Raw genomic sequence first — 16,649 nt, 5'->3', positions numbered from 1 at the left:
TTTCTCTGTCTCTCTGTCTCTCTCTCTCTGTCTCTCTCTCTCTCTCTCTCTCTCTTTGTCTGTCTCTCTCTCTCTGTCTCTCTATGTCTCTCTCTCTCTCCCTGTCTCTCTCTCTTTGTCTGTCTCTCTTTCTCTGTCTCTCTGTCTCTCTTTCTCTGTCTCTCTCTCTCTGTTCAATTCAATTCAATTCAAGGGCTTTATTGGCATGGGAAACATGTGTTAACATTGCCAAAGCAAGTGAGCATATCTACTGGGTGAAATTCCACAGTGTGCCATCACAGCAGCAAGATTTGTGACCTGTTGCCACAAGAAAAGGGCAACCAGTGAAGAACAAACACCATTGTAAATACAACCCATATTTATGCTTATTTATTTTCCCTTTTGTACTTTAACAATTTGTACATCGTTACAACACTGTATATATATATATATATATATATATATATATATATATATATATATATATAAAATAGGACATTTGTAATGTCTTTATTGTTTTGAAACTTCTGTGAGTGTAATGTTTACTGTTCATTTTTTGTTTCCCAGAGACAGAGACAGAGACAGAGAGAGAGAGAGACAGAGAGGAGACAGACAGAGAGAGAGAGACAGAGAGGAGACAGACAGAGAGAGAGAGACAGAGACAGAGACCGAGAGAGAACTATCTTGTTATCTGTAAGTGACACATAGTGTTGCAGACCATGCTCTGCCTGGGGGAACAAAGAGAGCGTATCAGATAGGAAAGTGATGGAGGAAGTGGGTTAGTTTTAGTAGAGGATGGTCTGCGATAAACTAGGGCTCCTCCTGTTTCCCTGTCAAGTACTGTACCTGTCAGAGGAATAGAAAAAGACCTGAGTTTGAGACACGGGGCTGATAGCTAGATAGCCTGACCTGAGTTTGAGACACAGGGCTGTAGTGGTTATTACTGACCTGAGTTTGAGACACAGGGCTGTCAGCTAGATAGCCTGACCTGAGTTTGAAACACAGGGCTGTCAGCTAGATAGCCTGACCTGAGTTTGAGACACAGAGATTTCAGCTAGATAGCCTGACCTGAGTTTGAGACACAGGGCTGTCAGCTAGATAGCCTGACCTGAGTTTGAAACACAGGGCTGTCAGCTAGATAGCCTGACCTGAGTTTGAGACACAGAGATGTCAGCTAGATAGCCTGACCTGAGTTTGAGACACAGGGCTGTCAGCTAGATAGCCTGACCTGAGTTTGAGACACAGGGCTGTCAGCTAGATGGCCTGACCTGAGTTTGAAACACAGAGCTGTCAGCTAGATAGCCTGACCTGAGTTTGAAACAGAGCTGTCAGCTAGATAGCCTGACCTGAGTTTGAAACACAGGGCTGTCAGCTAGATAGCCTGACCTGAGTTTGAGACACAGAGATGTCAGCTAGATAGCCTGACCTGAGTTTGAGACACAGGGCTGTAGTGGTTATTACTGACCTGAGTTTGAGACACAGGACTGTCAGCTAGATAGCCTGACCTGAGTTTGAGTCACGGGGCTGATAGCTAGATAGCCTGACCTGAGTTTGAAACACAGAGCTGTCAGCTAGATAGCCTGACCTGAGTTTGAAACACAGGGCTGTCAGCTAGATAGCCTGACCTGAGTTTGAGACACAGAGATGTCAGCTAGATAGCCTGACCTGAGTTTGAGACACAGGGCTGTAGTGGTTATTACTGACCTGAGTTTGAGACACAGGGCTGTCAGCTAGATAGCCTGACCTGAGTTTGAGACACAGGGATGTAGTGGTTATTACTGACCTGAGTTTGAGACACAGGGCTGTCAGCTAGATAGCCTGACCTGAGTTTGAAAAGAGAAAAGAGAATTCTGGGAGAAGAGCGGTGTGATGCACGTCAAAATGCACATCGGCCTATGGAACACGAGTCCAAGTGAAATGTAGTTGTTTTAATTCATGGGACCATCCGTACGTATAAAACACATGACTGTAAAGTCGCTTTGGGATAACAGCGTCTGTATAATATTATCATTCATATATCTACTCTGTATCGTTAAATTGGACCCCTTCTGGCACTTCTTGATTTCTTGTTTAGAATTTTTTGTTTCTGTACATTCTAATCAAAACCAAGTGTATTGGTCGCGTACACATGCAGTACATATATACATAGTACACATGCAGTACATATATACATAGTACACATACAGTACATATATACATAGTACACATACAGTACATATATACATAGTACACATACAGTACATATATACATAGTACACATGCAGTACATATATACATAGTACACATGCAGTACATATATACATAGTACACATGCAGTACATATATACATAGTACACATACAGTACATATATACATAGTACATAGTACACATGCAGTACATATATACATAGTACACATACAGTACATATATACATAGTACACATACAGTACATATATACATAGTACACATACAGTACATATATACATAGTACACATGCAGTACATATATACATAGTACACATGCAGTACATATATACATAGTACACATACAGTACATATATACATAGTACACATACAGTACATATATACATAGTACACATACAGTACATATATACATAGTACACATGCAGTACATATATACATAGTACACATGCAGTACATATATACATAGTACACATGCAGTACATATATACATAGTACACATACAGTACATATATACATAGTACATAGTACACATGCAGTACATATATACATAGTACACATACAGTACATATATACATAGTACACATACAGTACATATATACATAGTACACATGCAGTACATATATACATAGTACACATGCAGTACATATATACATAGTACACATGCAGTACATATATACATAGTACACATGCAGTACATATATACATAGTACACATGCAGTACATATATACATAGTACATATATACATATATACATAGTACACATACAGTACATATATACATATATACATAGTACACATACAGTACATATATACATAGTACACATACAGTACATATATACATAGTACACATACAGTACATATATACATAGTACACATACAGTACATATATACATAGTACACATGCAGTACATATATACATAGTACACATACAGTACATATATACATAGTACACATGCAGTACATATATACATAGTACACATGCAGTACATATATACATAGTACACATACAGTACATATATACATAGTACACATACAGTACATATATACATAGTACACATACAGTACATACAGTGGGGCAAAAAAGTATTTAGTCAGCCACCAATTGTGCATGTTCTCCCACTTAAGAAGATGAGAGAGGCCTGTAATTTTCATCATAGGTACACTTCAACTATGACAGTCCAAATGAGAAAAATAAATCCTGAAAATCACATTGTAGGATTTGTAATGAATTTATTTGCAAATTATGGTGGAAAATAAGTATTCAAAAAAAAAGAAGCTCTTCACTAAGCTAAGGACCCTGGGACTAAACACCTCCCTCTGCAACTGGACCCTGGACTTCCTGACGGGCCGCCCCCCAGGTGGTGAGGGTAGGGAACAAATAGGGTTGCAAAGCGTTGGAAACTTTCCAGTAAATTTCCGGGAAGTTAAGCCCGGGAATTTGGGGGATTTTGCTTAAATTCATCCCAAAATGTTTGCTTATAACAGTGAACCTTTTTTGTGGGATACACATAAGGCAATTCTATGTCTAGTGGCATATTGTGGTTAAATTATCCCCAATTCAATGGAATTGCAACCCTTTGCATGCACAGTGCACTCTTCCATCACATGTACAGCTAATTCTCACAGGCAATGTGAATTGGAAGAGATTTCTGAATGTTCTTCTCCCAGCATACACCCCTTCAACCAGACATGCTTTATCTACTCATTTGCTGGATGCAGAGTTCAACAGAGTTCAGAGTTGAAGTGAAGGTCAAGCAAATCATAGAGAAAGCAGACTGTATTATTATCTCTGATGGGTGGTTGAATGTTCGTGGACAAGGAATAATGAACTACATCATCTCCACCCCTCAACCAGTATTCTACAAGAGCACAGACACAAGGGACAACAGACACACCGATATCTACATTGCAGATGAGCTGACGGCATTCATCAATGACCTAGGACCACAGATGGTATTTTCACTGGTGACAGACAATGCTGCGAACATGACGGCTGCTTGGTCTAAAGTGGAGTCCTACCCTCACATCACACCCATTGGCTGTGCTGCTCATGCATTGACTCTGCTCCTCAAGGACATCATGGAACTGAAAACAATGGATACACTCCACAAGAGAGCCAAGGAAATGGCTAGGTATGTGAAGGGTCATGCAGTTATAGCAGCAATCTACCTCACCAAGCAAAGTGAGAAGAATGAGATCACCACATTGAAGCTGCCCAGCAACACCCGTTGGGGTGGTGTTGTCATCATGTTCGACAGTCTCCTGGAGGGGAAGGAGTCTGTCCAAGAAATAGCCATATCGCAGTCTGCTGATATAGACAGTCCACATCAAGAGGATCCTCCTGGATGATGTATTTTGGGAGAGAGTGATAAGCAGCCTGAAACACCTGACACCTATAGCAGTAGCCATTACATGGATTGAGGGAGACAATGCCATCCTGTCTGGATGGTGGAAGGGACTTTGTGGATCTGAGGCTCTTTCCCCTGTTGCCTCCATCATCCTCCAAATCCCACCAACATCATCCGCCTCAGAGCGCAACTGGTCCTTGTTTGGGAACACACACACCAAAGCACGCAACATGCTGACCAATACAAGGGTTGGAAAATGGGTGTCCATCCGGAGTAATTGTAGGCTTTTTGGGCCTGACAACGAGCCATCCTCAACAAGGTTGGAAAGTGACAGTGAAGATGAGGCCTCAGAGTCTGATGTTCAAGAGGTGGACATTGAGAAGGTCCAGGGAGAGGACATGGAAGCCTGAGAGGAAGACAACCAAAGCTTTAGTTTCTAGACTATCATTTGACAGATGTATGTTGAAAACGTTTTTGGGAGATGTGATGGATCATTCAATATTCCCTTTTGTTGTTCAGTGAAATCACCCCATGTGAAGAGTCAACTAAAGTTCAATTCGTAACTAAATAGTTTTTTTTCTTCTATTGGAATGATTTAATCATTTAATAACTTATGATAAGGTAAAAGGTTTCTGTCTCTATATGATATGGTAACTATATCCAATGCAAAAAACATCTATATTTAAATGGTATTCATGTTAATTCCAATATATTCCCTTCAATTCCCACGGAAAGTTTCCAGCTCTGAATATTCGCAAAATGTGAAACCCTATCAACAACACATCTGCCATGCAGAGCCTCAACACGGGGGCCCCTCAGGGGTGCGTGGTTAGTCCCCTCCTGTACTCCCTGTTCACCCACAACTGCGTAGCCAAGCACGACTTCAACACCATCATTACGTTTGCCGACATCACAACGGTGGTAAGCCTGATCACCGACAACGATGAGACAATCTATAGGGAGGAGGTCAGAGACCTGGCAGTGTGGTGCCAGGACAACAACCTCTCCCTCAACATGAGCAAGAAAAAGGAGATGATCATGGACTACAGGAAAAAGGAGGCCGAACACGTCCCCGTGGGTTTTAGTGGAGCGGATCCAGAGTTTCAAGTTCCTTGGTGTCCACACCACCAATAAACTATCATGATCCAAACACATCAAGACAGTCATGACGAGGGCCCGACAACGCCTTTTCCCCCTCAAGAGACTGAAAAGATTTGGCATGGGTCCACATATGCTCAAAAAGCTGCATGACTGGTTGCATCACCGCCTGTTATGGCAACTGCTCGGCATCTGACTGTAAGGCACTACAGAGGTTAGTGAGTATAGCCCAGTATGTCACTGGGGCTTCCTGCCATCCAGGACCTACACTACCAGTCAAAAGTTTGGACACACCGACTCATTCAAGGGTTCTTCTTTATTTTTTACATTGTAGAATAATAATGAAGACATCAGAACTATGAAATAACACATATGGAATCATGTAGTAAGCAAAAAAGTGTTAAACAATTCTAAATATATTTTATACTTGAGATTCTTCAACGTAGCCACCCTTAGCCTTGAAGACAGCTTTGCACGCTCTTGGCATTCTCTCAAACAGCTTCATGAGGTAGTCACCTGAGATAGCCCTATTTCCAAATTATGTCCATATTATGGCAAGAACAGCTCAAATAAGCAAAGAAAAACAACAGTCCATCATTACTTTATGACATACAGGTCAGTCTATCAAGAAAATGATTTTAATAACAGCATTCAAACGGACCCCCTGCAACTGGACACAGACATTTTATATGACTCCTGTTTCCCCAAATCGAGGACGAAGACGGCATTGCTAAATTTGGTCTAAAATTCTCTGTGCTACACCAAACAGTGTCTATCCTATAACTCCCAGTAATGGATACGAAATATGTTAAATCACATTATCTGGTGTAACAATCTATAGCCAAAGAGAACTGGTGAACAGCACGTGATGGGAGAGGTGATCAGAATGAAAGTGCCATTCCAAAGAAACATACAGCTCAAACTGACTTTCAGGTCCTCGTGAGTCATCTGCTTGAAATCCAGCAAAATGTCTAATCCCTCGAGAGGGATACAGTTCACGGAATACTCTTCTGCTACAATGACGCACGCAGGCAAAGGAATCCTGATTCTGTATCTAGAATCCACTCCATGAAGAAGCCCAGGCACCACAAGGTATCGTCTGTAAGACAAAAAAACTAAACTGAATTATACTCTATTGTACAGTTTGAACGGCAGTTGAACTGTGCCAGCATAACATCAACATTAGGGTAGACTAGTTGAACATGTATACATGTGCACAGGCAAAGGGATTACATTTACAACAATATCTAGCCTAATAGAAAGAAATATGGTATAACCCTCAGCCTTCACACAGTGACCAAATTGTACAAATGTAACTAGGTGGGTAGGCATATTTTTTTGTTGTATTATTTGTTGTATTATTGTTTGTCCTCACTGTTAGCTAGTAAACTTCGCTAGCTAGCGAGCTTGGTGGATATACAAAACTTGCATGTAATTTTGTGAGAATCATAACCGATGTTAAACCTTGTCAATTATGTTACATAGCTAGCTACAGTTGCTGATGTTACACAAGTTTTTTGACAAGTTACAAATGCAAGGCGTGGCGCATAACGAGTTAGCAGGCGCCAGGCTAACTAGCTAGCCAATTCCAGTCATGTGCTAACATTTGCTGGTAAACCTAGATTTAGGTAGGTTGGTAACATTATAGCTTGTTGTTGGGCCAGAGCATGAAGAACTGCCCAACAGAACGTACGGTGGGTGGGGGGATGGGAGCCAGAGCATGAAGAACTGCCCAACAGAACGTACGGTGGGGGGGGGGGATGGGGGCCAGAGCATGAAGAACTGCCCAACAGAACATACGGTGGGGGGGGGGGGGCCAGAGCATGAAGAACCGCCCAACAGAACGTACGGTGGGGGGGGGGGGGGGGCAGAGCATGAAGAACTGCCCAACAGAACGTACGGTGGGGGGGGGGATGGGAGCCAGAGCATGAAGAACTGCCCAACAGAACGTACGGTGGGGGGGGGGGGGATGGGGGCCAGAGCATGAAGAACTGCCCAACAGAACATACGGTGGGGGGGGGGGGGCCAGAGCATGAAGAACCGCCCAACAGAACGTACGGTGGGGGGGGGGGGGGGGGGGCAGAGCATGAAGAACTGCCCAACAGAACGTATGGTGGGGGGGGGGGGGGGGGGCAGAGCATGAAGAACTGCCCAACAGAACGTACGGTGGGGGGGGGGGGGCAGAGCATGAAGAACTGCCCAACAGAAGTTGTAGTCTTTGAGAGACTGAAAACAATGTGTGTGCTTGTATATTTAGCAATGGGATCCGTGGATAGGAACATCGCTGAAACACATCCATTGGCTCTATCGAAGAAGGAAAATCATATCTATACCCACAAAAACATATAGTGTGATACGTATATCACAGAGCCTTAAAGTGTGATCAGTAGAGCCTTATAGTGTGATCAGTAGAACATAGAGCCTTATAGTGTGATCAGTAGAGCCTTATAGTGTGATCAGTAGAACATAGAGCCTTATAGTGTGATCAGTATAACACAGAGCCTTATAGTGTGATCAGTATAACACAGAGCCTTATAGTGTGATCAGTAGAACATAGAGCCTTATAGTGTGATCAGTAGAACACAGAGCCTTATAGTGTGATCAGTAGAACATAGAGCCTTATAGTGTGATCAGTAGAACATAGAGCCTTATAGTGTGATCAGTATAACACAGAGCCTTATAGTGTGATCAGTAGAACATAGAGCCTTATAGTGTGATCAGTAGAACATAGAGCCTTATAGTGTGATCAGTAGAGCCTTATAGTGTGATCAGTAGAGCCTTATAGTGTGATCAGTAGAGCCTTATAGTGTGATCAGTAGAACATAGAGCCTTATAGTGTGATCAGTTTAACATAGAGCCTTATAGTGTGATCAGTAGAACATAGAGCCTTATAGTGTGATCAGTAGAACATAGAGCCTTATAGTGTGATCAGTATAGCACAGAGCCTTATAGTGTGATCAGTAGAACACAGGGCCTTATAGTGTGATCAGTAGAGCATAGAGCCTTATAGTGTGATCAGTAGAACACAGAGCCTTATAGTGTATAACATAGAGCCTTATAGTGTGATCAGTAGAGCATAGAGCCTTATAGTGTGATCAGTAGAGCATAGAGCCTTATAGTGTGATCAGTAGAACATAGAGCCTTATAGTGTATAACATAGAGCCTTATAGTGTGATCAGTAGAACATAGAGCCTTATAGTGTGATCAGTATAGCACAGAGACTTATAGTGTGATCAGTAGAACACAGCGCCTTATAGTGTGATCAGTAGAGCATAGAGCCTTATAGTGTGATCAGTAGAACGTAGAGCCTTATAGTGTATAACATAGAGCGTTATAGTGTGATCAGTAGAACACAGAGCCTTATAGTGTGATCAGTAGAACACAGAGCCTTATAGTGTGATCAGTAGAACATAGAGCCTTATAGTGTATAACATAGAGCCTTATAGTGTGATCAGTAGAGCATATAGCCTTATAGTGTGATCAGTAGAGCATAGAGCCTTATAGTGTGATCAGTAGAACATAGAGCCTTATAGTGTATAACATAGAGCCTTATAGTGTGATCAGTAGAACATAGAGCCTTATAGTGTGATCAGTATAACATAGAGCCTTATAGTGTGATCAGTAGAACATAGAGCCTTGTAGTGTGATCAGTATAATATAGAGCCGTATAGTGTGATCAGTAGAACATAGAGCCTTGTAGTGTGATCAGTATAATATAGAGCCTTATAGTGTGATCAGTAGAGCATAGAGCCTTATAGTGTGATCAGTAGAGCCTTATAGTGTGATCAGTAGAACATAGAGCCTTATAGTGTGATCAGTTTAACATAGAGCCTTATAGTGTGATCAGTAGAACATAGAGCCTTATAGTGTGATCAGTAGAACATAGAGCCTTATAGTGTGATCAGTAGAACATAGAGCCTTATAGTGTGATCAGTAGAACACAGAGCCTTATAGTGTGATCAGTAGAACATAGAGCCTTATAGTGTGATCAGTAGAGCCTTATAGTGTGATCAGTAGAACATAGAGCCTTATAGTGTGACCAGTTTAACATAGAGCCTTATAGTGTGATCAGTAGAACATAGAGCCTTATAGTGTGATCAGTAGAACATAGAGCCTTATAGTGTGATCAGTATAGCACAGAGCCTTATAGTGTGATCAGTAGAACACAGGGCCTTATAGTGTATAACATAGAGCCTTATAGTGTGATCAGTAGAGCATAGAGCCTTATAGTGTGATCAGTAGAACACAGAGCCTTATAGTGTATAACATAGAGCCTTATAGTGTGATCAGTAGAGCATAGAGCCTTATAGTGTGATCAGTAGAGCATAGAGCCTTATAGTGTGATCAGTAGAACGTAGAGCCTTATAGTGTGTAACATAGAGCCTTATAGTGTGATCAGTAGAGCATAGAGCCTTATAGTGTATAACATAGAGCCTTATAGTGTGATCAGTAGAACATAGAGCCTTATAGTGTGATCAGTAGAACATAGAGCCTTATAGTGTGATCAGTATAACATAGAGCCTTATAGTGTGATCAGTATAATATAGAGCCGTATAGTGTGATCAGTAGAGCATAGAGCCTTATAGTGTGATCAGTAGAGCATAGAGCCTTATAGTGTGATCAGTAGAGCCTTAGTGTAATCAGTAGAGCATAGAGCCTTATAGTGTGATCAGTAGAGCCTTAGTGTGATCAGTAGAGCCTTAATGTGATCAGTAGAGCATAGAGCCTTATAGTGTGATCAGTATAATATAGAGCCTTATAGTGTGATCAGTATAATATAGAGCCTTATAGTGTGATCAGTAGAACATAGAGACTTATAGTGTGATCAGTAGAGCCTTAGTGTGATCAGTAGAGCCTTAGTGTGATCAGTAGAGCCTTAGTGTGATCAGTAGAGCCTTAGTGTGATCAGTAGAGCATAGAGCCTTATAGTGTGATCAGTAGAACATATAGCCTTATAGTGTGATCAGTAGAGCCTTGTAGTGTGATCAGTAGAGCCTTAGTGTGATCAGTAGAGCCTTAGTGTGATCAGTAGAGCATAGAGCCTTATAGTGTGATCGGTAGAGCATAGAGCCTTATAGTGTGATCAGTAGAGCCTTATAGTGTGATCAGTAGAGCCTTAGTGTGATCAGTAGAGCCTTAGTGTGATCAGCAGAGCATAGAGCCTTATAGTGTGATCAGTATAATATAGAGCCTTATAGTGTGATCAGTATAATATAGAGCCTTCGCGAAAAGCCACACAGCAGAACTACATTTATTTTTAGATCTTTCCCCCCTATCAATACACCGGAAGCCATCTTAGGGTGTATCATTCAGCTTGTGAAGCGGCCGACCTGCCTTCCTTGTGTGAAACACATCAAACTGTCCTAGAAATGCCTAAGACATGATGAAAACAAGCCCAGATTCCCCCAGGGTGAATTCTCCCTTTAATGTTTTGTACACTCAGTGAAGATACGCAGAGATTGCATTTAGATTTCTAGTACAGTATTATTTGGGTTGTTAATTGGATTCGTTCTGACAGTCGCTCATCACACCAGAGGTGGGTTGGGGGTTGGGGGCTACTCATCACACCAGAGGTGGGTTGGGGGCTGGGGGCTGCTCATCACACCAGAGGTGGGTTGGGGGCTGGGGGCTGCTCATCACACCAGAGGTGGGTTGGGGGCTACTCATCACACCAGAGGTGGGTTGGGGGCTGGGGGCTGCTCATCACACCAGAGGTGGGTTGGGGGTTGCTCATCACACCAGAGGTGGGTTGGGGGCTGGGGGCTGCTCATCACACCAGAGGGGGGTTGGGGGTTGGGGGCTGCTCATCACACCAGAGGTGGGTTGGGGGTTGGGGGCTGCTCATCACACCAGAGGTGGGTTGGGGGTTGGGGGCTGCTCATCACACCAGAGGTGGGTTGGGGGCTGCTCATCACACCAGAGGTGGGTTGGGGGCTGGGGGCTGCTCATCACACCAGAGGTGGGTTGGGGGTTGGGGGCTGCTCATCACACCAGAGGTGGGTTGGGGGTTGGGGGTTGGGGGCTGCTCATCACACCAGAGGTGGGTTGGGGGTTGGGGGCTGCTCATCACACCAGAGGTGGGTTGGGGGTTGGGGGTTGCTCATCACACCAGAGGTGGGTTGGGGGCTGGGGGCTGCTCATCACACCAGAGGTGGGTTGGGGGTTGGGGGCTGCTCATCACACCAGAGGTGGGTTGGGGGTTGGGGGCTGCTCATCACACCACAGGTGGGTTGGGGGCTGCTCATCACACCAGAGGTGGGTTGGGGGTTGGGGGCTGCTCATCACACCAGAGGTGGGTTGGGGGTTGGGGGTTGGGGGCTGCTCATCACACCAGAGGTGGGTTGGGGGTTGGGGGCTGCTCATCACACCAGAGGTGGGTTGGGGGTTGCTCATCACACCAGAGGTGGGTTGGGGGTTGGGGGCTGCTCATCACACCAGAGGTGGGTTGGGGGCTGGGGGCTGCTCATCACACCAGAGGTGGGTTGGGGGTTGGGGGCTGCTCATCACACCAGAGGTGGGTTGGGGGTTGGGGGCTGCTCATCACACCAGAGGTGGGTTGGGGGCTGCTCATCACACCAGAGGTGGGTTGGGGGTTGGGGGCTGCTCATCACACCAGAGGTGGGTTGGGGATTGGGGGCTGCTCATCACACCAGAGGTGGTTTGGGGGTTGGGGGTTGCTCATCACACCAGAGGTGGGTTGGGGGTTGGGGGCTGCTCATCACACCAGAGGTGGGTTGGGGGTTGGGGGTTGGGGGCTGCTCATCACACCAGAGGTGGGTTGGGGGTTGGGGGCTGCTCATCACACCAGAGGTGGGTTGGGGGTTGGGGGTTGGGGGCTGCTCATCACACCAGAGGTGGGTTGGGGGTTGGGGGCTGCTCATCACACCAGAGGTGGGTTGGGGGTTGCTCATCACACCAGAGGTGGGTTGGGGGTTGGGGGCTGCTCATCACACCAGAGGTGGGTTGGGGGCTGGGGGCTGCTCATCACACCAGAGGTGGGTTGGGGGTTGGGGGCTGCCCATCACACCAGAGGTGGGTTGGGGGTTGGGGCTGCTCATCACACCAGAGGTGGGTTGGGGGCTGCTCATCACACCAGAGGTGGGTTGGGGGCTGGGGGCTGCTCATCACACCAGAGGTGGGTTGGGGGTTGCTCATCACACCAGAGGTGGGTTGGGGGCTGGGGGCTGCTCATCACACCAGAGGTGGGTTGGGGGTTGGGGGCTGCTCATCACACCAGAGGTGGGTTGGGGGTTGGGGGCTGCTCATCACACCAGAGGTGGGTTGGGGGTTGGGGGTTGCTCATCACACCAGAGGTGGGTTGGGGGTTGGGGGCTGCTCATCACACCAGAGGTGGGTTGGGGGCTGGGGGCTGCTCATCACACCAGAGGTGGGTTGGGGGCTGCTCATCACACCAGAGGTGGGTTGGGGGCTGCTCATCACACCAGAGGTGGGTTGGGGGCTGGGGGCTGCTCATCACACCAGAGGTGGGTTGGGGGTTGGGGGTTGGGGGCTGCTCATCACACCAGAGGTGGGTTGGGGGTTGGGGGCTGCTCATCACACCAGAGGTGGGTTGGGGGTTGCTCATCACACCAGAGGTGGGTTGGGGTTTGGGGGCTGCTCATCACACCAGAGGTGGGTTGGGGGTTGCTCATCACACCAGAGGTGGGTTGGGGGCTGGGGGCTGCTCATCACACCAGAGGTGGGTTGGGGGTTGGGGGCTGCTCATCACACCAGAGGTGGGTTGGGGGTTGGGGGCTGCTCATCACACCAGAGGTGGGTTGGGGGCTGCTCATCACACCAGAGGTGGGTTGGGGGTTGGGGGCTGCTCATCACACCAGAGGTGGGTTGGGGATTGGGGGCTGCTCATCACACCAGAGGTGGTTTGGGGGTTGGGGGCTGCTCATCACACCAGAGGTGGGTTGGGGGTTGGGGGTTGCTCATCACACCAGAGGTGGGTTGGGGGTTGGGGGCTGCTCATCACACCAGAGGTGGGTTGGGGGCTGGGGGCTGCTCATCACACCAGAGGTGGGTTGGGGGCTGCTCATCACACCAGAGGTGGGTTGGGGGCTGGGGGCTGCTCATCACACCAGAGGTGGGTTGGGGGCTGGGGGCTGCTCATCACAACAGAGGGGGGTTGGGGGTTGGGGGCTGCTCATCACACCAGAGGTGGGTTGGGGGCTGGGGGCTGCTCATCACACCAGAGGTGGGTTGGGGGCTGGGGGCTGCTCATCACACCAGAGGTGGGTTGGGGGTTGGGGGCTACTCATCACACCAGAGGTGGGTTGGGGGCTGGGGGTTGGGGGCTGCTCATCACACCAGAGGTGGGTTGGGGGCTGGGGGCTGCTCATCACACCAGAGGTGGGTTGGGGGTTGGGGGCTGCTCATCACACCAGAGGTGGGTTGGGGGTTGGGGGTTGGGGGCTGCTCATCACACCAGAGGTGGGTTGGGGGTTGGGGGCTGCTCATCACACCAGAGGTGGGTTGGGGGTTGGGGGCTGCTCATCACACCAGAGGGGGGTTGGGGGTTGGGGGCTGCTCATCACACCAGAGGTGGGTTGGGGGTTGGGGGCTGCTCATCACACCAGAGGTGGGTTGGGGGCTGCTCATCCCACCAGAGGTGGGTTGGGGGCTGGGGGCTGCTCATCCCACCAGAGGTGGGTTGGGGGCTGGGGGCTGCTCATCACACCAGAGGGGGGTTGGTGGTTGGGGGCTGCTCATCACACCAGAGGTGGGTTGGGGGCTGGGGGCTGCTCATCACACCAGAGGTGGGTTGGGGGTTGGGGGCTACTCATCACACCAGAGGTGGGTTGGGGGCTGGGGGTTGGGGGCTGCTCATCACACCAGAGGTGGGTTGGGGGTTGGGGGCTGCTCATCACACCAGAGGTGGGTTGGGGGTTGGGGGTTGGGGGCTGCTCATCACACCAGAGGTGGGTTGGGGGTTGGGGGCTGCTCATCACACCAGAGGTGGGTTGGGGGTTGGGGGCTGCTCATCACACCAGAGGTGGGTTGGGGGCTGCTCATCCCACCAGAGGTGGGTTGGGGGCTGGGGGCTGCTCATCCCACCAGAGGTGGGTTGGGGGCTGGGGGCTGCTCATCACACCAGAGGGGGGTTGGTGGTTGGGGGCTGCTCATCACACCAGAGGTGGGTTGGGGGCTGGGGGCTGCTCATCACACCAGAGGTGGGTTGGGGGTTGGGGGCTACTCATCACACCAGAGGTGGGTTGGGGGCTGGGGGTTGGGGGCTGCTCATCACACCAGAGGTGGGTTGGGGGCTGGGGGCTGCTCATCACACCAGAGGTGGGTTGGGGGTTGGGGGCTGCTCATCACACCAGAGGTGGGTTGGGGGTTGGGGGCTGCTCATCACACCAGAGGTGGGTTGGGGCTGCTCATCACACCAGAGGTGGGTTGGGGGTTGGGGGCTGCTCATCACACCAGAGGTGGGTTGGGGATTGGGGGCTGCTCATCACACCAGAGGTGGTTTGGGGGTTGGGGGCTGCTCATCACACCAGAGGTGGGTTGGGGGTTGGGGGTTGCTCATCACACCAGAGGTGGGTTGGGGGTTGGGGGCTGCTCATCACACCAGAGGTGGGTTGGGGGCTGGGGGCTGCTCATCACACCAGAGGTGGGTTGGGGGCTGCTCATCACACCAGAGGTGGGTTGGGGGCTGGGGGCTGCTCATCACACCAGAGGTGGGTTGGGGGCTGGGGGCTGCTCATCACAACAGAGGGGGGTTGGGGGTTGGGGGCTGCTCATCACACCAGAGGTGGGTTGGGGGCTGGGGGCTGCTCATCACACCAGAGGTGGGTTGGGGGCTGCTCATCACACCAGAGGTGGGTTGGGGTTGGGGGCTACTCATCACACCAGAGGTGGGTTGGGGGCTGGGGGTTGGGGGCTGCTCATCACACCAGAGGTGGGTTGGGGGCTGGGGGCTGCTCATCACACCAGAGGTGGGTTGGGGGTTGGGGGCTGCTCATCACACCAGAGGTGGGTTGGGGGTTGGGGGTTGGGGGCTGCTCATCACACCAGAGGTGGGTTGGGGGTTGGGGGCTGCTCATCACACCAGAGGTGGGTTGGGGGTTGGGGGCTGCTCATCACACCAGAGGTGGGTTGGGGTTGGGGGCTGCTCATCACACCAGAGGTGGGTTGGGGGCTGGGGGCTGCTCATCACACCAGAGGGGGGTTGGGGGTTGGGGGCTGCTCATCACACCAGAGGTGGGTTGGGGGTTGGGGGCTGCTCATCACACCAGAGGTGGGTTGGGGGCTGCTCATCCCACCAGAGGTGGGTTGGGGGCTGGGGGCTGCTCATCCCACCAGAGGTGGGTTGGGGGCTGGGGGCTGCTCATCACACCAGAGGGGGGTTGGTGGTTGGGGGCTGCTCATCACACCAGAGGTGGGTTGGGGGCTGGGGGCTGCTCATCACACCAGAGGTGGGTTGGGGGTTGGGGGCTACTCATCACACCAGAGGTGGGTTGGGGGCTGGGGGTTGGGGGCTGCTCATCACACCAGAGGTGGGTTGGGGGTTGGGGGCTGCTCATCACACCAGAGGTGGGTTGGGGGTTGGGGGTTGGGGGCTGCTCATCACACCAGAGGTGGGTTGGGGGTTGGGGCTGCTCATCACACCAGAGGTGGGTTGGGGGTTGGGGGCTGCTCATCACACCAGAGGTGGGTTGGGGGCTGCTCATCCCACCAGAGGTGGGTTGGGGGCTGGGGCTGCTCATCCCACCAGAGGTGGGTTGGGGGCTGGGGGCTGCTCATCACACCAGAGGGGGGTTGGTGGTTGGGGGCTGCTCATCACACCAGAGGTGGGTTGGGGGCTGGGGGCTGCTCATCACACCAGAGGTGGGTTGGGGGTTGGGGGCTACTCATCACACCAGAGTGGGTTGGGGGCTGGGGGTTGGGGGCTGCTCATCACACCAGAGGTGGGTTGGGGGCTGGGGGCTGCTCATCACACCAGAGGTGGGTTGGGGTTGGGGGCTGCTCATCACACCAGAGGTGGGTTGGGGGTTGGGGGCTGCTCATCACACCAGAGGTGGGTTGGGGT

At 49.4% G+C, this 16,649-nt stretch overlaps 1 protein-coding gene across 2 annotated transcripts in view; it reads right to left on the bottom strand.

The window, feature by feature from the left end:
- LOC109879709 (ras-related protein Rab-27B-like) overlaps positions 1-16,649 on the bottom strand; it is a 98,131-nt gene that overhangs the window by 45,998 nt on the left and 35,484 nt on the right. The window lies entirely within an intron of this gene.

Source organism: Oncorhynchus kisutch, linkage group LG6 (genome assembly GCF_002021735.2).
Source record: "Oncorhynchus kisutch isolate 150728-3 linkage group LG6, Okis_V2, whole genome shotgun sequence".
NCBI lineage: Eukaryota > Metazoa > Chordata > Actinopteri > Salmoniformes > Salmonidae > Oncorhynchus > Oncorhynchus kisutch.
This window is presented reverse-complemented; position numbering and strand designations above follow the sequence as displayed.